The sequence below is a fragment of the Lonchura striata genome, chromosome 26 (assembly GCF_046129695.1).
Source record: "Lonchura striata isolate bLonStr1 chromosome 26, bLonStr1.mat, whole genome shotgun sequence".
Taxonomy (NCBI): Eukaryota; Metazoa; Chordata; class Aves; order Passeriformes; family Estrildidae; genus Lonchura; species Lonchura striata.
This window is the reverse complement of record NC_134628.1, coordinates 2,726,918-2,750,486: the sequence shown is the minus strand read 5'-3', so window position 1 is coordinate 2,750,486 and position 23,569 is coordinate 2,726,918.

Genomic DNA, 23,569 nt, shown 5'->3' with positions numbered 1-23,569 from the left:
TTTTCCATTTTCCCTGGGAAACAAAACTCAGCAGTCCAGGTTCCTGATGTCAGTTTGTAGAGCTCCCTGGGGTCTATCAGGGCAGCACAAGTTTGAGATGGGGACAACTTCGGTGTGGGGTCCATCCTTCGATATAAGGATTTTTTGCAGTCAGGGCCAGGGGCCCAGGGCCAGGGGCCCCTGGGCACATCCTTTTTCCATTTTCCCTGGGAAAGAAAACTCAGCAGTCCAGGTTCCTTATGTCAGTTTGTAGGGCTCCCTTGGGTCTATCAGGGTAGCACAAGTTTGAGGTGGGGACAACTTCGGTGTGGGGTCCATCCTTCGATATAAGGATTTTTTGCAGTCAGGGCCAGGGGCCCCAGGGCTAGGGGCCCCTGGGCACATTCTTTTTCCATTTTCCCTGGGAAAGAAAACTCAGCAGTCCAGGTTCCTGATGTCAGTTTTTAGGGCTCCCTTGGGTCTATCAAGGTAGCACAAGTTTGAGGTGGGGACAAATTCGGTGTGGGGTCCATCCTTTGATATAAGGATTTTTTGCAGTCAGGGCCAGGGCCCCAGGGCTAGGGGCCCCTGGGCACATCCTTTTTCCATTTTCCCTGGGAAAGAAAACTCAGCAGTCCAGGTTCCTGATGTCAGTTTGTAGGGCTCCCTTGGGTCTATCAGGGCAGCACAAGTTTGAGGTGGGGACAGCTTCGGTGTGGGGTCCATCCTTCGATATAAGGATTTTTTGCAGTCAGGGCCAGGGGCCCAGGGCCAGGGGCCCCTGGGCACATCCTTTTTCCATTTTCCCTGGGAAAGAAAACTCAGCAGTCCAGGTTCCTGATGTCAGTTTGTAGGGCTCCCTTGGGTCTATCAGGGCAGCACAAGTTTGAGGTGGGGACAACTTCGGTGTGGGGTCCATCCTTCGATATAAGGATTTTTTGCAGTCAGGGCCAGGGGCCCCTGGGCACATCCTTTTTCCATTTTCCCTGGGAAAGAAAACTCAGCAGTCCAGGTTCCTGATGTCAGTTTGTAGGGCTCCCTTGGGTCTATCAGGGCAGCACACCTTAGAGGTGGGGACATCTTTGGTGTGGGGTCCATCCTTCGATATAAGGATTCTTTGCAGTGACGGCCCTGACCAGGGCCAGGGGCCCCTGAGGACACCCTTTTTCCATTTTCCGTGGGAAAGAAAACTCACCATTCCAGGTTCCTGATGTCAGTTTGTAGGGCTCCCTTGGGTCTATCAGGGCAGCACAAGTTTGCGGTGGGGACAACTTCGGTGTGGGGTCCATCCTTCGATATAAGGATTCTTTGCAGTCAGGGCCAGGGGCCCCTGGGCACATCCTTTTTCCATTTTCCCTGGGAAAGAAAACTCAGCAGTCCAGGTTCCTGATGTCAGTTTGTAGGGCTCCGTTTTCTCTATCCGGGCAGCACACGTTAGAGGTGGGGACATCTTTGGTGTGGGGTCCATCCTTCGATATAAGGATTTTTTGCTGTCAGGGCCAGGGGCCCCTGGGCACATCCTTTTTCCATTTTCCCTGGGAAAGAAAACTCAGCAGTCCAGGTTCCTGATGTCAGTTTGTAGGGCTCCCTTGGGTCTATCAGGGCAGCACAAGTTTGAGGTGGGGACAACTTCGGTGTGGGGTCCATCCTTCGATATAAGGATTCTTTGCAGTCAGGGCCAGGGGCCCAGGGCCAGGGGCCCCTGGGCACATCCTTTTTCCATTTTCCCTGGGAAACAAAACTCAGCAGTCCAGGTTCCTGATGTCAGTTTGTAGGGCTCCCTTGGGTCTATCAGGGCAGCACAAGTTTGAGGTGGGGACAGCTTCGGTGTGGGGTCCATCCTTCGATATAAGGATTTTTTGTAGTGAGGTTCCTGTCCAGGGCCAGGGGCCCCTGGGCACATCCTTTTTCCATTTTCCCTGGGAAAGAAAACTCAGCAGTCCAGGTTCCTGATGTCAGTTTGTAGGGCTCCCTTGGGTCTATCAGGGCAGCACAAGTTTGAGTTGGGGACAGCTTCGGTGTGGGGTCCATCCTTCGATATAAGGATTCTTTGCAGTCAGGGCCAGGGGCCCCTGGGCACATCCTTTTTCCATTTTCCCTGGGAAAGAAAACTCAGCAGTCCAGGTTCCTGATGTCAGTTTGTAGGGCTCCCTTGGGTCTATCAGGGCAGCACAAGTTTGAGGTGGGGACAGCTTCGGTGTGGGGTCCATCCTTCGATATAAGGATTTTTTGCAGTCAGGGCCAGGGGCCCAGGGCCAGGGGCCCCTGGGCACATCCTTTTTCCATTTTCCCTGGGAAAGAAAACTCAGCAGTTCAGGTTCCTGATGTCAGTTTGTAGGGTTCCCTTGCGTGTATCAGGGCAGCACAAGTTTGAGGTGGGGACAGCTTCGGTGTGGGGTCCATCCTTCGATATAAGGATTTTTTGCAGTCAGGGCCAGGGGCCCCAGGGCACATCCTTTTTCCATTTTCCCTGCGAAAGAAAACTCAGCAGTCCAGGTGCCTGATGTCAGTTTGTAGAGCTCCCTGGGGTCTATCAGGGCAGCACAAGTTTGAGATGGGGACAACTTCGGTGTGGGGTCCATCCTTCGATATAATGATTTTTTGCAGTCAGGGCCAGGCCCAGGGCCAGGGTCCCCTGGGCACATCCTTTTTCCATTTTCCCTGGGAAAGAAAACTCAGCAGTCCAGGTTACTGATGTCAGTTTGTAGGGCTCCCTTGGGTCTATCAGGGTAGCACAAGTTTGAGGTGGGGACAACTTCGGTGTGGGGTCCATCCTTCGATATAAGGATTTTTTGTAGTGAGGTCCCTGTCTCGGGCCAGGGGCCCCTGGGCACATCCTTTTTCCATTTTCCCTGGGAAAGAAAACTCAGCAGTCCAGGTTCCTGATGTCAGTTTGTAGGGCTCCCTTGGGTCTATCAGGGCAGCACAAGTTTGAGGTGGGGACAACTTCGGTGTGGGGTCCATCCTTCGATATAAGGATTTTTTGCAGTCAGGGCCAGGCCCAGGGCCAGGGTCCCCTGGGCACATCCTTTTTCCATTTTCCCTGGGAAAGAAAACTCAGCAGTCCAGGTTCCTGATGTCAGTTTGTAGGGCTCCCTTGGGTCTATCAGGGCAGCACAAGTTTGAGGTGGGGACAACTTCAGTGTGGGGTCCATCCTTCGATATAAGGATTTTTTGCAGTCAGGGCCAGGGGCCCCTGGGCACATCCTTTTTCCATTTTCCCTGGGAAAGAAAACTCAGCAGTCCAGGTTCCTGATGTCAGTTTGTAGGGCTTCCTTGGGTCTATCAGGGCAGCACAAGTTTGAGGTGGGTACAACTTCGGTGTGGGGTCCATCCTTCGATATAAGGATTTTTTGCAGTCAGGGCCAGGGGCCCCTGGGCACATCCTTTTTCCATTTTCCCTGGGAAAGAAAACTCAGCAGTCCAGGTTCCTGATGTCAGTTTGTAGGGCTCCCTTGGGTCTATCAGGGTAGCACAAGTTTGAGGTTCGGACAGCTTCGGTGTGGGGTACATCCTACGATATAAGGATTTTTTGCAGTCAGGGCGAGGGGCCCCTGGGCACATCCTTTTTCCATTTTCCCTGGGAAAGAAAATTCAGCAGTCCTGGTTCCTGATATCAGTTTGTAGGGCTCCCTTGGGTCTATCAGGGGAGCACAAGTTTGAGGTTGGGACAACTTCGGTCTGGGGTCCATCCTTCAATATAAGGATTTTTTGCAGTCAAAGCCAGGGGCCCCTGGGCACATCCTTTTTCCATTTTCCCTGGGAAAGAAAACTCAGCAGTCCAGGTTCCTGATGTCAGTTTGTAGGGCTCCCTTGGGTCTATCAGGGCAGCACAAGTTTGAGGTGGGGACAGCTTCGGTGTGGGGTCCATCCTTCGATATAAGGATTTTTTGCTGTCAGGGCCAGGGGCCCAGGGCCAGGGGCCCCTGGGCACATCCTTTTTCCATTTTCCCTGGGAAAGAAAACTCAGCAGTCCAGGTTCCTGATGTCAGTTTGTAGGGCTCCCTTGGGTCTATCAGGGCAGCACACGTTTGAGGTGGGGACATCTTTGGTGTGGGGTCCATCCTTCGATATAAGGATTCTTTGCAGTCAGGGCCCTGCCCAGGGCAAGGGGACCCTGGGCACATCCTTTGGCCATTTTCCCTGGGAAAGAAAACTCAGTAGTCCAGGTTCCTGATGTCAGTTTGTAGGGCTCCCTTGGGTCTATCAGGGCAGCAGAAGTTTGAGGTGGGGACAACTTCGGTGTGGGGTCCATCCTTCGATATGATTCTTTGCAGTCACGGCCCTGACCAGGGCCAGGGGACCCTGGGCACATCCTTTTTCCATTTTCCCTGGGAAAGAAACCTCAGCAGTCCAGGTTCCTGATGTCAGTTTGTAGGGCTCCCTTGGGTCTATCAGGGCAGCACAAGTTTGAGGTGGGGACAGCTTCGGTGTGGGGTCCATCCTTCGATATAAGGATTTTTTGCAGTCAGGGCCAGGGGCCCACGGCCAGGGGCCCCTGGGCACATGCTTTTTCCATTTTCCCTGGGAAAGAAAACTCAGCAGTCCAGGTTCCTGATGTCAGTTTGTAGGGCTCCCTTGCGTGTATCAGGGCAGCACAAGTTTGAGGTGGGGACAACTTCGGTGTGGGGTCCATCCTTCAATATAAGGATTTTTTGCAGTCAGGGCCAGGGGCCCCTGGGCACATCCTTTTTCCATTTTCCCTGGGAAACAAAACTCAGCAGTCCAGGTTCCTGATGTCAGTTTGTAGAGCTCCCTGGGGTCTATCAGGGCAGCACAAGTTTGAGATGGGGACAACTTCGGTGTGGGGTCCATCCTTCGATATAAGGATTTTTTGCAGTCAGGGCCAGGGGCCCAGGGCCAGGGGCCCCTGGGCACATCCTTTTTCCATTTTCCCTGGGAAAGAAAACTCAGCAGTCCAGGTTCCTTATGTCAGTTTGTAGGGCTCCCTTGGGTCTATCAGGGTAGCACAAGTTTGAGGTGGGGACAACTTCGGTGTGGGGTCCATCCTTCGATATAAGGATTTTTTGCAGTCAGGGCCAGGGGCCCCAGGGCTAGGGGCCCCTGGGCACATTCTTTTTCCATTTTCCCTGGGAAAGAAAACTCAGCAGTCCAGGTTCCTGATGTCAGTTTTTAGGGCTCCCTTGGGTCTATCAAGGTAGCACAAGTTTGAGGTGGGGACAAATTCGGTGTGGGGTCCATCCTTTGATATAAGGATTTTTTGCAGTCAGGGCCAGGGCCCTAGGGCTAGGGGCCCCTGGGCACATCCTTTTTCCATTTTCCCTGGGAAAGAAAACTCAGCAGTCCAGGTTCCTGATGTCAGTTTGTAGGGCTCCCTTGGGTCTATCAGGGCAGCACAAGTTTGAGGTGGGGACAGCTTCGGTGTGGGGTCCATCCTTCGATATAAGGATTTTTTGCAGTCAGGGCCAGGGGCCCAGGGCCAGGGGCCCCTGGGCACATCCTTTTTCCATTTTCCCTGGGAAAGAAAACTCAGCAGTCCAGGTTCCTGATGTCAGTTTGTAGGGCTCCCTTGGGTCTATCAGGGCAGCACAAGTTTGAGGTGGGGACAACTTCGGTGTGGGGTCCATCCTTCGATATAAGGATTTTTTGCAGTCAGGGCCAGGGGCCCCTGGGCACATCCTTTTTCCATTTTCCCTGGGAAAGAAAACTCAGCAGTCCAGGTTCCTGATGTCAGTTTGTAGGGCTCCCTTGGGTCTATCAGGGCAGCACACCTTAGAGGTGGGGACATCTTTGGTGTGGGGTCCATCCTTCGATATAAGGATTCTTTGCAGTGACGGCCCTGACCAGGGCCAGGGGCCCCTGAGGACACCCTTTTTCCATTTTCCGTGGGAAAGAAAACTCACCATTCCAGGTTCCTGATGTCAGTTTGTAGGGCTCCCTTGGGTCTATCAGGGCAGCACAAGTTTGCGGTGGGGACAACTTCGGTGTGGGGTCCATCCTTCGATATAAGGATTCTTTGCAGTCAGGGCCAGGGGCCCCTGGGCACATCCTTTTTCCATTTTCCCTGGGAAAGAAAACTCAGCAGTCCCGGTTCCTGATGTCAGTTTGTAGGATTCCCTTGGGTCTATCAGGGTAGCACAAGTTTGACGTGGGGACAACTTCGGTGTGGGGTCCATCCTTCGATATAAGGATTTTTTGTAGTGAGGTTCCTGTCCAGGGCCAGGGGCCCCTGGGCACATCCTTTTTCCATTTTCCCTGGGAAAGAAAACTCAGCAGTCCAGGTTCCTTATGTCAGTTTGTAGGGCTCCCTTGGGTCTATCAGGGCAGCACAAGTTTGAGGTGGGGACAGCTTCGGTGTGGGGTCCATCCTTCGATATAAGGATTTTTTGCAGTCAGGGCCAGGGGCCCAGGGCCAGGGGCCCCTGGGCACATCCTTTTTCCATTTTCCCTGGGAAAGAAAACTCAGCAGTCCAGGTTCCTGATGTCAGTTTTTAGGGCTCCCTTGGGTCTATCAGGGCAGCACAAGTTTGAGGTGGGGACTGCTTCGGTGCGGGGTCCATCCTTCGTTATAAGGATTTTTTGCAGTCAGGGCCCTGAACAGGGCCAGGGGACCCTGGGCACATCCTTTGGCCATTTTCCCTGGGAAAGAAAACTCAGCCGTCCAGGTTCCTGATGTCAGTTTGTAGGGCTCCCTTGGGTCTATCAGGGCAGCACAAGTTTGAGGTGGGGACAACTTCGGTGTGGGGTCCATCCTTCGATATATGGATTTCTTGTCGTGAGGTCCCTGTCCAGGGCCAGGGGCCCCTGGGCACATCCTTTTTCCATTTTCCCTGGGAAAGAAAACTCAGCAGTCCAGGTTCCTGATGTCAGTTTGTAGGGCTCCCTTGGGTCTATCAGGGTAGCCCAAGTTTGAGGTTGCAACAACTTTGGTGTGGGGTCCATCCTTCGATATAAGGATTTTTTGTTGTGAGGCTACAGCCCAGGGCCAGGGGCCCCTGGGCACATCCTTTTTCCATTTTCCCTGGGAAAGAAAACTCAGCAGTCCAGGTTCCTGATGTCAGTTTGTAGGGCTCCGTTTGGTCTATCCGGGCAGCACACGTTAGAGGTGGGGACATCTTTGGTGTGGGGTCCATCCTTCGATATAAGGATTTTTTGCTGTCAGGGCCAGGGGCCCCTGGGCACATCCTTTTTCCATTTTCCCTGGGAAAGAAAACTCAGCAGTCCAGGTTCCTGATGTCAGTTTGTAGGGCTCCCTTGGGTCTATCAGGGCAGCACAAGTTTGAGGTGGGGACAACTTCGGTGTGGGGTCCATCCTTCGATATAAGGATTCTTTGCAGTCAGGGCCAGGGGCCCAGGGCCAGGGGCCCCTGGGCACATCCTTTTTCCATTTTCCCTGGGAAACAAAACTCAGCAGTCCAGGTTCCTGATGTCAGTTTGTAGGGCTCCCTTGGGTCTATCAGGGCAGCACAAGTTTGAGGTGGGGACAGCTTCGGTGTGGGGTCCATCCTTCGATATAAGGATTTTTTGTAGTGAGGTTCCTGTCCAGGGCCAGGGGCCCCTGGGCACATCCTTTTTCCATTTTCCCTGGGAAAGAAAACTCAGCAGTCCAGGTTCCTGATGTCAGTTTGTAGGGCTCCCTTGGGTCTATCAGGGCAGCACAAGTTTGAGTTGGGGACAGCTTCGGTGTGGGGTCCATCCTTCGATATAAGGATTCTTTGCAGTCAGGGCCAGGGGCCCCTGGGCACATCCTTTTTCCATTTTCCCTGGGAAAGAAAACTCAGCAGTCCAGGTTCCTGATGTCAGTTTGTAGGGCTCCCTTGGGTCTATCAGGGCAGCACAAGTTTGAGGTGGGGACAGCTTCGGTGTGGGGTCCATCCTTCGATATAAGGATTTTTTGCAGTCAGGGCCAGGGGCCCAGGGCCAGGGGCCCCTGGGCACATCCTTTTTCCATTTTCCCTGGGAAAGAAAACTCAGCAGTTCAGGTTCCTGATGTCAGTTTGTAGGGTTCCCTTGCGTGTATCAGGGCAGCACAAGTTTGAGGTGGGGACAGCTTCGGTGTGGGGTCCATCCTTCGATATAAGGATTTTTTGCAGTCAGGGCCAGGGGCCCCAGGGCACATCCTTTTTCCATTTTCCCTGCGAAAGAAAACTCAGCAGTCCAGGTGCCTGATGTCAGTTTGTAGAGCTCCCTGGGGTCTATCAGGGCAGCACAAGTTTGAGATGGGGACAACTTCGGTGTGGGGTCCATCCTTCGATATAATGATTTTTTGCAGTCAGGGCCAGGCCCAGGGCCAGGGTCCCCTGGGCACATCCTTTTTCCATTTTCCCTGGGAAAGAAAACTCAGCAGTCCAGGTTACTGATGTCAGTTTGTAGGGCTCCCTTGGGTCTATCAGGGTAGCACAAGTTTGAGGTGGGGACAACTTCGGTGTGGGGTCCATCCTTCGATATAAGGATTTTTTGTAGTGAGGTCCCTGTCTCGGGCCAGGGGCCCCTGGGCACATCCTTTTTCCATTTTCCCTGGGAAAGAAAACTCAGCAGTCCAGGTTCCTGATGTCAGTTTGTAGGGCTCCCTTGGGTCTATCAGGGCAGCACAAGTTTGAGGTGGGGACAACTTCGGTGTGGGGTCCATCCTTCGATATAAGGATTTTTTGCAGTCAGGGCCAGGCCCAGGGCCAGGGTCCCCTGGGCACATCCTTTTTCCATTTTCCCTGGGAAAGAAAACTCAGCAGTCCAGGTTACTGATGTCAGTTTGTAGGGCTCCCTTGGGTCTATCAGGGTAGCACAAGTTTGAGGTGGGGACAACTTCGGTGTGGGGTCCATCCTTCGATATAAGGATTTTTGTAGTTAGGTCCCTGTCTCGGGCCAGGGGCCCCTGGGCACATCCTTTTTCCATTTTCCCTGGGAAAGAAAACTCAGCAGTCCAGGTTCCTGATGTCAGTTTGTAGGGCTCCCTTGGGTCTATCAGGGCAGCACAAGTTTGAGGTGGGGACAACTTCTGTGTGGGGTCCATCCTTCGATATAAGGATTTTTTGCAGTCAGGGCCAGGGGCCCAGGGCCAGGGGCCCCTGGGCACATCCTTTTTCCATTTTCCCTGGGAAAGAAAACTCAGCAGTCCAGGTTCCTGATGTCAGTTTGTAGGGCTCCGTTGGGTCTATCAGGGCAGCACACGTTAGAGGTGGGGACATCTTTGGTGTGGGGTCCATCCTTCGATATAAGGATTTTTTGTAGTGAGGTCCCTGCCCACGGCCAGGGGCCCCTGAGCACATCCTTTTTCCATTTTCCCTGGGAAAGAAAACTCAGCAGTCCAGGTTCCTGATGTCAGTTTGTAGGGCTCCCTTCGGTCGATCAGGGCAGCAGAAGTTTGAGGTGGGGACAACTTCGGTGTGGGGTCCATCCTTCGATATAAGGACTTTTTGCAGTCAGGGCCAGGGGCCCAGGGCCAGGGGCCCCTGGGCACATCCTTTTTCCATTTTCCCTGGGAAAGAAAACTCAGCAGTCCAGGTTCCTGATGTCAGTTTGTAGGGCTCCCTTGGGTCTATCAGGGCAGCACACGTTTGAGGTGGGGACATCTTTGGTGTGGGGTCCATCCTTCGATATAAGGATTCTTTGCAGTCAGGGCCCTGCCCAGGGCAAGGGGACCCTGGGCACATCCTTTGGCCATTTTCCCTGGGAAAGAAAACTCAGCAGTCCAGGTTCCTGATGTCAGTTTGTAGGGCTCCCTTCGGTCGATCAGGGCAGCACAAGTGTGAGGTGGGGACATCTTCGGTGTGGGGTCCATCCTTCGATATGATTCTTTGCAGTCACGGCCCTGACCAGGGCCAGGGGACCCTGGGCACATCCTTTTTCCATTTTCCCTGGGAAAGAAAACTCAGCAGTCCAGGTTCCTGATGTCAGTTTGTTGGGCTCCCTTGGGTCTATCAGGGCAGCACAAGTTTGAGGTGGGGACAGCTTCGGTGTGGGGTCCATCCTTCGATATAAGGATTTTTTGCAGTCAGGGCCAGGGGCCCCTGGGCACATCCTTTTTCCATTTTCCCTGGGAAAGAAAACTCAGCAGTCCAGGTTCCTGATGTCAGTTTGTAGGGCTCCCTTGGGTCTATCAGGGCAGCACAAGTTTGAGGTGGGGACAATTTCGGTGTGGGGTCCATCCTTTGATATAAGGATTTTTTCCAGTCAGGGCCAGGGCCCCAGGGCTAGGGGCCCCTGGGCACATCCTTTTTCCATTTTCCCTGGGAAAGAAAACTCAGCAGTCCAGGTTCCTGATGTCAGTTTGTAGGGCTCCCTTGGGTCTATCAGGGCAGCACAAGTTTGAGGTGGGGACAGCTTCGGTGTGGGGTCCATCCTTCGATATAAGGATTTTTTGTAGTGAGGTCCCTGTCCAGGGCCAGGGGCCCCTGGGCACATCCTTTTTCCATTTTCCCTGGGAAAGAAAACTCAGCAGTCCAGGTTCCTGATGTCAGTTTGTAGGGCTCCCTTGGGTGTATCAGGGCAGCACAAGTTTGAGGTGGGGACAGCTTCGGTGTGGGGTCCATCCTTCGATATAAGGATTTTTTGCAGTCAGGGCCAGGGGCCCAGGGCCAGGGGCCCCTGGGCACATCCTTTTTCCATTTTCCCTGGGAAAGAAAACTCAGCAGTCCAGGTTCCTGATGTCAGTTTGTAGGGCTCCCTTGGGTCTATCAGGGCAGCACAAGTTTGAGGTGGGGACAACTTCAGTGTGGGGTCCATCCTTCGATATAAGGATTTTTTGCAGTCAGGGCCAGGGGCCCCTGGGCACATCCTTTTTCCATTTTCCCTGGGAAAGAAAACTCAGCAGTCCAGGTTCCTGATGTCAGTTTGTAGGGCTTCCTTGGGTCTATCAGGGCAGCACAAGTTTGAGGTGGGTACAACTTCGGTGTGGGGTCCATCCTTCGATATAAGGATTTTTTGCAGTCAGGGCCAGGGGCCCCTGGGCACATCCTTTTTCCATTTTCCCTGGGAAAGAAAACTCAGCAGTCCAGGTTCCTGATGTCAGTTTGTAGGGCTCCCTTGGGTCTATCAGGGTAGCACAAGTTTGAGGTTCGGACAGCTTCGGTGTGGGGTACATCCTACGATATAAGGATTTTTTGCAGTCAGGGCGAGGGGCCCCTGGGCACATCCTTTTTCCATTTTCCCTGGGAAAGAAAACTCAGCAGTCCTGGTTCCTGATATCAGTTTGTAGGGCTCCCTTGGGTCTATCAGGGGAGCACAAGTTTGAGGTTGGGACAACTTCGGTCTGGGGTCCATCCTTCAATATAAGGATTTTTTGCAGTCAAAGCCAGGGGCCCCTGGGCACATCCTTTTTCCATTTTCCCTGGGAAAGAAAACTCAGCAGTCCAGGTTCCTGATGTCAGTTTGTAGGGCTCCCTTGGGTCTATCAGGGCAGCACAAGTTTGAGGTGGGGACAGCTTCGGTGTGGGGTCCATCCTTCGATATAAGGATTTTTTGCTGTCAGGGCCAGGGGCCCAGGGCCAGGGGCCCCTGGGCACATCCTTTTTCCATTTTCCCTGGGAAAGAAAACTCAGCAGTCCAGGTTCCTGATGTCAGTTTGTAGGGCTCCCTTGGGTCTATCAGGGCAGCACACGTTTGAGGTGGGGACAACTTCGGTGTGGGGTCCATCCTTCGATATAAGGATTCTTTGCAGTCAGGGCCCTGCCCAGGGCAAGGGGACCCTGGGCACATCCTTTGGCCATTTTCCCTGGGAAAGAAAACTCAGCAGTCCAGGTTCCTGATGTCAGTTTGTAGGGCTCCCTTCGGTCGATCAGGGCAGCAGAAGTTTGAGGTGGGGACAACTTCGGTGTGGGGTCCATCCTTCGATATGATTCTTTGCAGTCACGGCCCTGACCAGGGCCAGGGGACCCTGGGCACATCCTTTTTCCATTTTCCCTGGGAATGAAACCTCAGCAGTCCAGGTTCCTGATGTCAGTTTGTAGGGCTCCCTTGGGTCTATCAGGGCAGCACAAGTTTGAGGTGGGGACAGCTTCGGTGTGGGGTCCATCCTTCGATATAAGGATTTTTTGCAGTCAGGGCCCTGAACAGGGCCAGGGGACCCTGGGCACATCCTTTGGCCATTTTCCCTGGGAAAGAAAACTCAGCCGTCCAGGTTCCTGATGTCAGTTTGTAGGGCTCCCTTGGGTCTATCAGGGCAGCACAAGTTTGAGGTGGGGACAACTTCGGTGTGGGGTCCATCCTTCGATATATGGATTTCTTGTCGTGAGGTCCCTGTCCAGGGCCAGGGGCCCCTGGGCACATCCTTTTTCCATTTTCCCTGGGAAAGAAAACTCAGCAGTCCAGGTTCCTGATGTCAGTTTGTAGGGCTCCCTTGGGTCTATCAGGGTAGCCCAAGTTTGAGGTTGCAACAACTTTGGTGTGGGGTCCATCCTTCGATATAAGGATTTTTTGTTGTGAGGCTACAGCCCAGGGCCAGGGGCCCCTGGGCACATCCTTTTTCCATTTTCCCTGGGAAAGAAAACTCAGCAGTCCAGGTTCCTGATGTCAGTTTGTAGGGCTCCGTTTGGTCTATCCGGGCAGCACACGTTAGAGGTGGGGACATCTTTGGTGTGGGGTCCATCCTTCGATATAAGGATTTTTTGCTGTCAGGGCCAGGGGCCCCTGGGCACATCCTTTTTCCATTTTCCCTGGGAAAGAAAACTCAGCAGTCCAGGTTCCTGATGTCAGTTTGTAGGGCTCCCTTGGGTCTATCAGGGCAGCACAAGTTTGAGGTGGGGACAACTTCGGTGTGGGGTCCATCCTTCGATATAAGGATTCTTTGCAGTCAGGGCCAGGGGCCCAGGGCCAGGGGCCCCTGGGCACATCCTTTTTCCATTTTCCCTGGGAAACAAAACTCAGCAGTCCAGGTTCCTGATGTCAGTTTGTAGGGCTCCCTTGGGTCTATCAGGGCAGCACAAGTTTGAGGTGGGGACAGCTTCGGTGTGGGGTCCATCCTTCGATATAAGGATTTTTTGTAGTGAGGTTCCTGTCCAGGGCCAGGGGCCCCTGGGCACATCCTTTTTCCATTTTCCCTGGGAAAGAAAACTCAGCAGTCCAGGTTCCTGATGTCAGTTTGTAGGGCTCCCTTGGGTCTATCAGGGCAGCACAAGTTTGAGTTGGGGACAGCTTCGGTGTGGGGTCCATCCTTCGATATAAGGATTCTTTGCAGTCAGGGCCAGGGGCCCCTGGGCACATCCTTTTTCCATTTTCCCTGGGAAAGAAAACTCAGCAGTCCAGGTTCCTGATGTCAGTTTGTAGGGCTCCCTTGGGTCTATCAGGGCAGCACAAGTTTGAGGTGGGGACAGCTTCGGTGTGGGGTCCATCCTTCGATATAAGGATTTTTTGCAGTCAGGGCCAGGGGCCCAGGGCCAGGGGCCCCTGGGCACATCCTTTTTCCATTTTCCCTGGGAAAGAAAACTCAGCAGTTCAGGTTCCTGATGTCAGTTTGTAGGGTTCCCTTGCGTGTATCAGGGCAGCACAAGTTTGAGGTGGGGACAGCTTCGGTGTGGGGTCCATCCTTCGATATAAGGATTTTTTGCAGTCAGGGCCAGGGGCCCCAGGGCACATCCTTTTTCCATTTTCCCTGCGAAAGAAAACTCAGCAGTCCAGGTGCCTGATGTCAGTTTGTAGAGCTCCCTGGGGTCTATCAGGGCAGCACAAGTTTGAGATGGGGACAACTTCGGTGTGGGGTCCATCCTTCGATATAATGATTTTTTGCAGTCAGGGCCAGGCCCAGGGCCAGGGTCCCCTGGGCACATCCTTTTTCCATTTTCCCTGGGAAAGAAAACTCAGCAGTCCAGGTTACTGATGTCAGTTTGTAGGGCTCCCTTGGGTCTATCAGGGTAGCACAAGTTTGAGGTGGGGACAACTTCGGTGTGGGGTCCATCCTTCGATATAAGGATTTTTTGTAGTGAGGTCCCTGTCTCGGGCCAGGGGCCCCTGGGCACATCCTTTTTCCATTTTCCCTGGGAAAGAAAACTCAGCAGTCCAGGTTCCTGATGTCAGTTTGTAGGGCTCCCTTGGGTCTATCAGGGCAGCACAAGTTTGAGGTGGGGACAACTTCGGTGTGGGGTCCATCCTTCGATATAAGGATTTTTTGCAGTCAGGGCCAGGCCCAGGGCCAGGGTCCCCTGGGCACATCCTTTTTCCATTTTCCCTGGGAAAGAAAACTCAGCAGTCCAGGTTACTGATGTCAGTTTGTAGGGCTCCCTTGGGTCTATCAGGGTAGCACAAGTTTGAGGTGGGGACAACTTCGGTGTGGGGTCCATCCTTCGATATAAGGATTTTTGTAGTTAGGTCCCTGTCTCGGGCCAGGGGCCCCTGGGCACATCCTTTTTCCATTTTCCCTGGGAAAGAAAACTCAGCAGTCCAGGTTCCTGATGTCAGTTTGTAGGGCTCCCTTGGGTCTATCAGGGCAGCACAAGTTTGAGGTGGGGACAACTTCTGTGTGGGGTCCATCCTTCGATATAAGGATTTTTTGCAGTCAGGGCCAGGGGCCCAGGGCCAGGGGCCCCTGGGCACATCCTTTTTCCATTTTCCCTGGGAAAGAAAACTCAGCAGTCCAGGTTCCTGATGTCAGTTTGTAGGGCTCCGTTGGGTCTATCAGGGCAGCACACGTTAGAGGTGGGGACATCTTTGGTGTGGGGTCCATCCTTCGATATAAGGATTTTTTGTAGTGAGGTCCCTGCCCACGGCCAGGGGCCCCTGAGCACATCCTTTTTCCATTTTCCCTGGGAAAGAAAACTCAGCAGTCCAGGTTCCTGATGTCAGTTTGTAGGGCTCCCTTCGGTCGATCAGGGCAGCAGAAGTTTGAGGTGGGGACAACTTCGGTGTGGGGTCCATCCTTCGATATAAGGACTTTTTGCAGTCAGGGCCAGGGGCCCAGGGCCAGGGGCCCCTGGGCACATCCTTTTTCCATTTTCCCTGGGAAAGAAAACTCAGCAGTCCAGGTTCCTGATGTCAGTTTGTAGGGCTCCCTTGGGTCTATCAGGGCAGCACACGTTTGAGGTGGGGACATCTTTGGTGTGGGGTCCATCCTTCGATATAAGGATTCTTTGCAGTCAGGGCCCTGCCCAGGGCAAGGGGACCCTGGGCACATCCTTTGGCCATTTTCCCTGGGAAAGAAAACTCAGCAGTCCAGGTTCCTGATGTCAGTTTGTAGGGCTCCCTTCGGTCGATCAGGGCAGCACAAGTGTGAGGTGGGGACATCTTCGGTGTGGGGTCCATCCTTCGATATGATTCTTTGCAGTCACGGCCCTGACCAGGGCCAGGGGACCCTGGGCACATCCTTTTTCCATTTTCCCTGGGAAAGAAAACTCAGCAGTCCAGGTTCCTGATGTCAGTTTGTTGGGCTCCCTTGGGTCTATCAGGGCAGCACAAGTTTGAGGTGGGGACAGCTTCGGTGTGGGGTCCATCCTTCGATATAAGGATTTTTTGCAGTCAGGGCCAGGGGCCCCTGGGCACATCCTTTTTCCATTTTCCCTGGGAAAGAAAACTCAGCAGTCCAGGTTCCTGATGTCAGTTTGTAGGGCTCCCTTGGGTCTATCAGGGCAGCACAAGTTTGAGGTGGGGACAATTTCGGTGTGGGGTCCATCCTTTGATATAAGGATTTTTTCCAGTCAGGGCCAGGGCCCCAGGGCTAGGGGCCCCTGGGCACATCCTTTTTCCATTTTCCCTGGGAAAGAAAACTCAGCAGTCCAGGTTCCTGATGTCAGTTTGTAGGGCTCCCTTGGGTCTATCAGGGCAGCACAAGTTTGAGGTGGGGACAGCTTCGGTGTGGGGTCCATCCTTCGATATAAGGATTTTTTGTAGTGAGGTCCCTGTCCAGGGCCAGGGGCCCCTGGGCACATCCTTTTTCCATTTTCCCTGGGAAAGAAAACTCAGCAGTCCAGGTTCCTGATGTCAGTTTGTAGGGCTCCCTTGGGTGTATCAGGGCAGCACAAGTTTGAGGTGGGGACAGCTTCGGTGTGGGGTCCATCCTTCGATATAAGGATTTTTTGCAGTCAGGGCCAGGGGCCCAGGGCCAGGGGCCCCTGGGCACATCCTTTTTCCATTTTCCCTGGGAAAGAAAACTCAGCAGTCCAGGTTCCTGATGTCAGTTTGTAGGGCTCCCTTGGGTCTATCAGGGCAGCACAAGTTTGAGGTGGGGACAACTTCAGTGTGGGGTCCATCCTTCGATATAAGGATTTTTTGCAGTCAGGGCCAGGGGCCCCTGGGCACATCCTTTTTCCATTTTCCCTGGGAAAGAAAACTCAGCAGTCCAGGTTCCTGATGTCAGTTTGTAGGGCTTCCTTGGGTCTATCAGGGCAGCACAAGTTTGAGGTGGGTACAACTTCGGTGTGGGGTCCATCCTTCGATATAAGGATTTTTTGCAGTCAGGGCCAGGGGCCCCTGGGCACATCCTTTTTCCATTTTCCCTGGGAAAGAAAACTCAGCAGTCCAGGTTCCTGATGTCAGTTTGTAGGGCTCCCTTGGGTCTATCAGGGTAGCACAAGTTTGAGGTTCGGACAGCTTCGGTGTGGGGTACATCCTACGATATAAGGATTTTTTGCAGTCAGGGCGAGGGGCCCCTGGGCACATCCTTTTTCCATTTTCCCTGGGAAAGAAAACTCAGCAGTCCTGGTTCCTGATATCAGTTTGTAGGGCTCCCTTGGGTCTATCAGGGGAGCACAAGTTTGAGGTTGGGACAACTTCGGTCTGGGGTCCATCCTTCAATATAAGGATTTTTTGCAGTCAAAGCCAGGGGCCCCTGGGCACATCCTTTTTCCATTTTCCCTGGGAAAGAAAACTCAGCAGTCCAGGTTCCTGATGTCAGTTTGTAGGGCTCCCTTGGGTCTATCAGGGCAGCACAAGTTTGAGGTGGGGACAGCTTCGGTGTGGGGTCCATCCTTCGATATAAGGATTTTTTGCTGTCAGGGCCAGGGGCCCAGGGCCAGGGGCCCCTGGGCACATCCTTTTTCCATTTTCCCTGGGAAAGAAAACTCAGCAGTCCAGGTTCCTGATGTCAGTTTGTAGGGCTCCCTTGGGTCTATCAGGGCAGCACACGTTTGAGGTGGGGACATCTTTGGTGTGGGGTCCATCCTTCGATATAAGGATTCTTTGCAGTCAGGGCCCTGCCCAGGGCAAGGGGACCCTGGGCACATCCTTTGGCCATTTTCCCTGGGAAAGAAAACTCAGCAGTCCAGGTTCCTGATGTCAGTTTGTAGGGCTCCCTTCGGTCGATCAGGGCAGCAGAAGTTTGAGGTGGGGACAACTTCGGTGTGGGGTCCATCCTTCGATATGATTCTTTGCAGTCACGGCCCTGACCAGGGCCAGGGGACCCTGGGCACATCCTTTTTCCATTTTCCCTGGGAATGAAACCTCAGCAGTCCAGGTTCCTGATGTCAGTTTGTAGGGCTCCCTTGGGTCTATCAGGGCAGCACAAGTTTGAGGTGGGGACAGCTTCGGTGTGGGGTCCATCCTTCGATATAAGGATTTTTTGCAGTCAGGGCCAGGGGCCCACGGCCAGGGGCCCCTGGGCACATGCTTTTTCCATTTTCCCTGGGAAAGAAAACTCAGCAGTCCAGGTTCCTGATGTCAGTTTGTAGGGCTCCCTTGCGTGTATCAGGGCAGCACAAGTTTGAGGTGGGGACAACTTCGGTGTGGGGTCCATCCTTCAATATAAGGATTTTTTGCAGTCAGGGCCAGGGGCCCCTGGGCACATCCTTTTTCCATTTTCCCTGGGAAACAAAACTCAGCAGTCCAGGTTCCTGATGTCAGTTTGTAGAGCTCCCTGGGGTCTATCAGGGCAGCACAAGTTTGAGATGGGGACAACTTCGGTGTGGGGTCCATCCTTCGATATAAGGATTTTTTGCAGTCAGGGCCAGGGGCCCAGGGCCAGGGGCCCCTGGGCACATCCTTTTTCCATTTTCCCTGGGAAAGAAAACTCAGCAGTCCAGGTTCCTGATGTCAGTTTGTAGGGCTCCCTTGGGTCTATCAGGGTAGCACAAGTTTGAGGTGGGGACAACTTCGGTGTGGGGTCCATCCTTCGATATAAGGATTTTTTGCAGTCAGGGCCAGGGGCCCCAGGGCTAGGGGCCCCTGGGCACACTGTTTTTCCATTTTCCCTGGGAAAGAAAACTCAGCAGTCCAGGTTCCTGATGTCAGTTTTTAGGGCTCCCTTGGGTCTATCAAGGTAGCACAAGTTTGAGGTGGGGACAAATTCGGTGTGGGGTCCATCCTTTGATATAAGGATTTTTTGCAGTCAGGGCCAGGGCCCCAGGGATAGGGGCCCCTGGGCACATCCTTTTTCCATTTTCCCTGGGAAAGAAAACTCAGCAGTCCAGGTTCCTGATGTCAGTTTGTAGGGCTCCCTTGGGTCTATCAGGGCAGCACAAGTTTGAGGTGGGGACAGCTTCGGTGTGGGGTCCATCCTTCGATATAAGGATTTTTTGCAGTCAGGGCCAGGGGCCCAGGGCCAGGGGCCCCTGGGCACATCCTTTTTCCATTTTCCCTGGGAAAGAAAACTCAGCAGTCCAGGTTCCTGATGTCAGTTTGTAGGGTTCCCTTGCGTGTATCAGGGCAGCAAAAGTTTGAGGTGGGGACAGCTTCGGTGTGGGGTCCATCCTTCGATATAAGGATTCTTTGCAGTCAGGGCCAGGGGCCCCAGGGCACATCCTTTTTCCATTTTCCCTGGGAAAGAAAACTCAGCAGTCCAGGTGCCAGATGTCAGTTTGTAGAGCTCCCTGGGGTCTATCAGGGCAGCACAAGTTTGAGATGGGGACAACTTCGGTGTGGGGTCCATCCTTCGATATAAGGATTTTTTGCAGTCAGGGCCAGGCCCAGGGCCAGGGTCCCCTGGGCACATCCTTTTTCCATTTTCCCTGGGAAAGAAAACTCATCAGTCCAGGTTACTGATGTCAGTTTGTAGGGCTCCCTTGGGTCTATCAGGGTAGCACAAGTTTGAGGTGGGGACAACTTCGGTGTGGGGTCCATCCTTCGATATAAGGATTTTTGTAGTTAGGTCCCTGTCTCGGGCCAGGGGCCCCTGGGCACATCCTTTTTCCATTTTCCCTGGGAAAGAAAACTCAGCAGTCCAGGTTCCTGATGTCAGTTTGTAGGGCTCCCTTGGGTCTATCAGGGCAGCACAAGTTTGAGGTGGGGACAACTTCGGTGTGGGGTCCATCCTTCGATATAAGGATTTTTTGCACTCAGGGCCAGGGGACCAGGGCCAGGGGCCCCTGGGCACATCCTTTTTCCATTTTCCCTGGGAAAGAAAACTCAGCAGTCCAGGTTCCTGATGTCAGTTTGTAGGGCTCCGTTGGGTCTATCAGGGCAGCACACGTTAGAGGTGGGGACATCTTTGGTGTGGGGTCCATCCTTCGATATAAGGATTTTTTGTAGTGAGGTCCCTGCCCACGGCCAGGGGCCCCTGAGCACATCCTTTTTCCATTTTCCCTGGGAAAGAAAACTCAGCAGTCCAGGTTCCTGATGTCAGTTTGTAGGGCTCCCTTCGGTCGATCAGGGCAGCAGAAGTTTGAGGTGGGGACAACTTCGGTGTGGGGTCCATCCTTCGATATAAGGATTTTTTGCAGTCAGGGCCAGGGGCCCAGGGCCAGGGGCCCCTGGGCACATCCTTTTTCCATTTTCCCTGGGAAAGAAAACTCAGCAGTCCAGGTTCCTGATGTCAGTTTGTAGGGCTCCCTTGGGTCTATCAGGGCAGCACACGTTTGAGGTGGGGACATCTTTGGTGTGGGGTCCATCCTTCGATATAAGGATTTTTTGCAGTCAGGGCCCTGCCCAGGGCAAGGGGACCCTGGGCACATCCTTTGGCCATTTTCCCTGGGAAAGAAAACTCAGCAGTCCAGGTTCCTGATGTCAGTTTGTAGGGCTCCCTTCGGTCGATCAGGGCAGCACAAGTGTGAGGTGGGGACATCTTCGGTGTGGGGTCCATCCTTCGATATGATTCTTTGCAGTCACGGCCCTGACCAGGGCCAGGGGACCCTGGGCACATCCTTTTTCCATTTTCCCTGGGAAAGAAAACTCAGCAGTCCAGGTTCCTGATGTCAGTTTGTTGGGCTCCCTTGGGTCTATCAGGGCAGCACAAGTTTGAGGTGGGGACAGCTTCGGTGTGGGGTCCATCCTTCGATATAAGGATTTTTTGCAGTCAGGGCCAGGGGCCCCTGGGCACATCCTTTTTCCATTTTCCCTGGGAAAGAAAACTCAGCAGTCCAGGTTCCTGATGTCAGTTTGTAGGGCTCCCTTGGGTCTATCAGGGCAGCACAAGTTTGAGGTGGGGACAATTTCGGTGTGGGGTCCATCCTTTGATATAAGGATTTTTTCCAGTCAGGGCCAGGGCCCCAGGGCTAGGGGCCCCTGGGCACATCCTTTTTCCATTTTCCCTGGGAAAGAAAACTCAGCAGTCCAGGTTCCTGATGTCAGTTTGTAGGGCTCCCTTGGGTCTATCAGGGCAGCACAAGTTTGAGGTGGGGACAGCTTCGGTGTGGGGTCCATCCTTCGATATAAGGATTTTTTGTAGTGAGGTCCCTGTCCAGGGCCAGGGGCCCCTGGGCACATCCTTTTTCCATTTTCCCTGGGAAAGAAAACTCAGCAGTCCAGGTTCCTGATGTCAGTTTGTAGGGCTCCCTTGGGTGTATCAGGGCAGCACAAGTTTGAGGTGGGGACAGCTTCGGTGTGGGGTCCATCCTTCGATATAAGGATTTTTTGCAGTCAGGGCCAGGGGCCCAGGGCCAGGGGCCCCTGGGCACATCCTTTTTCCATTTTCCCTGGGAAAGAAAACTCAGCAGTCCAGGTTCCTGATGTCAGTTTGTAGGGCTCCCTTGGGTCTATCAGGGCAGCACAAGTTTGAGGTGGGGACAACTTCAGTGTGGGGTCCATCCTTCGATATAAGGATTTTTTGCAGTCAGGGCCAGGGGCCCCTGGGCACATCCTTTTTCCATTTTCCCTGGGAAAGAAAACTCAGCAGTCCAGGTTCCTGATGTCAGTTTGTAGGGCTTCCTTGGGTCTATCAGGGCAGCACAAGTTTGAGGTGGGTACAACTTCGGTGTGGGGTCCATCCTTCGATATAAGGATTTTTTGCAGTCAGGGCCAGGGGCCCCTGGGCACATCCTTTTTCCATTTTCCCTGGGAAAGAAAACTCAGCAGTCCAGGTTCCTGATGTCAGTTTGTAGGGCTCCCTTGGGTCTATCAGGGTAGCACAAGTTTGAGGTTCGGACAGCTTCGGTGTGGGGTACATCCTACGATATAAGGATTTTTTGCAGTCAGGGCGAGGGGCCCCTGGGCACATCCTTTTTCCATTTTCCCTGGGAAAGAAAACTCAGCAGTCCTGGTTCCTGATATCAGTTTGTAGGGCTCCCTTGGGTCTATCAGGGGAGCACAAGTTTGAGGTTGGGACAACTTCGGTCTGGGGTCCATCCTTCAATATAAGGATTTTTTGCAGTCAAAGCCAGGGGCCCCTGGGCACATCCTTTTTCCATTTTCCCTGGGAAAGAAAACTCAGCAGTCCAGGTTCCTGATGTCAGTTTGTAGGGCTCCCTTGGGTCTATCAGGGCAGCACAAGTTTGAGGTGGGGACAGCTTCGGTGTGGGGTCCATCCTTCGATATAAGGATTTTTTGCTGTCAGGGCCAGGGGCCCAGGGCCAGGGGCCCCTGGGCACATCCTTTTTCCATTTTCCCTGGGAAAGAAAACTCAGCAGTCCAGGTTCCTGATGTCAGTTTGTAGGGCTCCCTTGGGTCTATCAGGGCAGCACACGTTTGAGGTGGGGACATCTTTGGTGTGGGGTCCATCCTTCGATATAAGGATTCTTTGCAGTCAGGGCCCTGCCCAGGGCAAGGGGACCCTGGGCACATCCTTTGGCCATTTTCCCTGGGAAAGAAAACTCAGCAGTCCAGGTTCCTGATGTCAGTTTGTAGGGCTCCCTTCGGTCGATCAGGGCAGCAGAAGTTTGAGGTGGGGACAACTTCGGTGTGGGGTCCATCCTTCGATATGATTCTTTGCAGTCACGGCCCTGACCAGGGCCAGGGGACCCTGGGCACATCCTTTTTCCATTTTCCCTGGGAAAGAAACCTCAGCAGTCCAGGTTCCTGATGTCAGTTTGTAGGGCTCCCTTGGGTCTATCAGGGCAGCACAAGTTTGAGGTGGGGACAGCTTCGGTGTGGGGTCCATCCTTCGATATAAGGATTTTTTGCAGTCAGGGCCAGGGGCCCACGGCCAGGGGCCCCTGGGCACATGCTTTTTCCATTTTCCCTGGGAAAGAAAACTCAGCAGTCCAGGTTCCTGATGTCAGTTTGTAGGGCTCCCTTGCGTGTATCAGGGCAGCACAAGTTTGAGGTGGGGACAACTTCGGTGTGGGGTCCATCCTTCAATATAAGGATTTTTTGCAGTCAGGGCCAGGGGCCCCTGGGCACATCCTTTTTCCATTTTCCCTGGGAAAGAAAACTCATCAGTCCAGGTTCCTGATGTCAGTTTGTAGAGCTCCCTGGGGTCTATCAGGGCAGCACAAGTTTGAGATGGGGACAACTTCGGTGTGGGGTCCATCCTTCGATATAAGGATTTTTTGCAGTCAGGGCCAGGGGCCCAGGGCCAGGGGCCCCTGGGCACATCCTTTTTCCATTTTCCCTGGGAAAGAAAACTCAGCAGTCCAGGTTCCTGATGTCAGTTTGTAGGGCTCCCTTGGGTCTATCAGGGTAGCACAAGTTTGAGGTGGGGACAACTTCGGTGTGGGGTCCATCCTTCGATATAAGGATTTTTTGCAGTCAGGGCCAGGGGCCCCAGGGCTAGGGGCCCCTGGGCACATTCTTTTTCCATTTTCCCTGGGAAAGAAAACTCAGCAGTCCAGGTTCCTGATGTCAGTTTTTAGGGCTCCCTTGGGTCTATCAAGGTAGCACAAGTTTGAGGTGGGGACAAATTCGGTGTGGGGTCCATCCTTTGATATAAGGATTTTTTGCAGTCAGGGCCAGGGCCCCAGGGCTAGGGGCCCCTGGGCACATCCTTTTTCCATTTTCCCTGGGAAAGAAAACTCAGCAGTCCAGGTTCCTGATGTCAGTTTGTAGGGCTCCCTTGGGTCTATCAGGGCAGCACAAGTTTCAGGTGGGGACAGCTTCGGTGTGGGGTCCATCCTTCGATATAAGGATTTTTTGTAGTGAGGTCCCTGTCCAGGGCCAGGGGCCCCTGGGCACATCCTTTTTCCATTTTCCCTGGGAAAGAAATCTCAGCAGTCCAGGTTCCTGATGTCAGTTTTTAGGGCTCCCTTGGGTCTATCAGGGCAGCACAAGTTTGAGGTGGGGACAGCTTCGGTCTGGGGTCCATCCTTCGATATAAGGATTTTTTGCAGTCAGGGCCAGGGGCCCCTGGGCACATCCTTTTTCCATTTTCCCTGGGAAAGAAAACTCAGCAGTCCAGGTTCCTGATGTCAGTTTGTAGGGCTCCCTTGGGTCTATCAGGGTAGCACAAGTTTGAGGTGGGGACAACTTCGGTGTGGGGTCCATCCTTCGATATAAGGATTCTTTGCAGTCAGGGCCAAGGGCCAGGGGCCCCTGGGCACATCCTTTTTCCATTTTCCCTGGGAAAGAACACTCAGCAGTCCAGGATCCTGATGTCAGTTTGTAGGGCTCCCTTGGGTCTATCAGG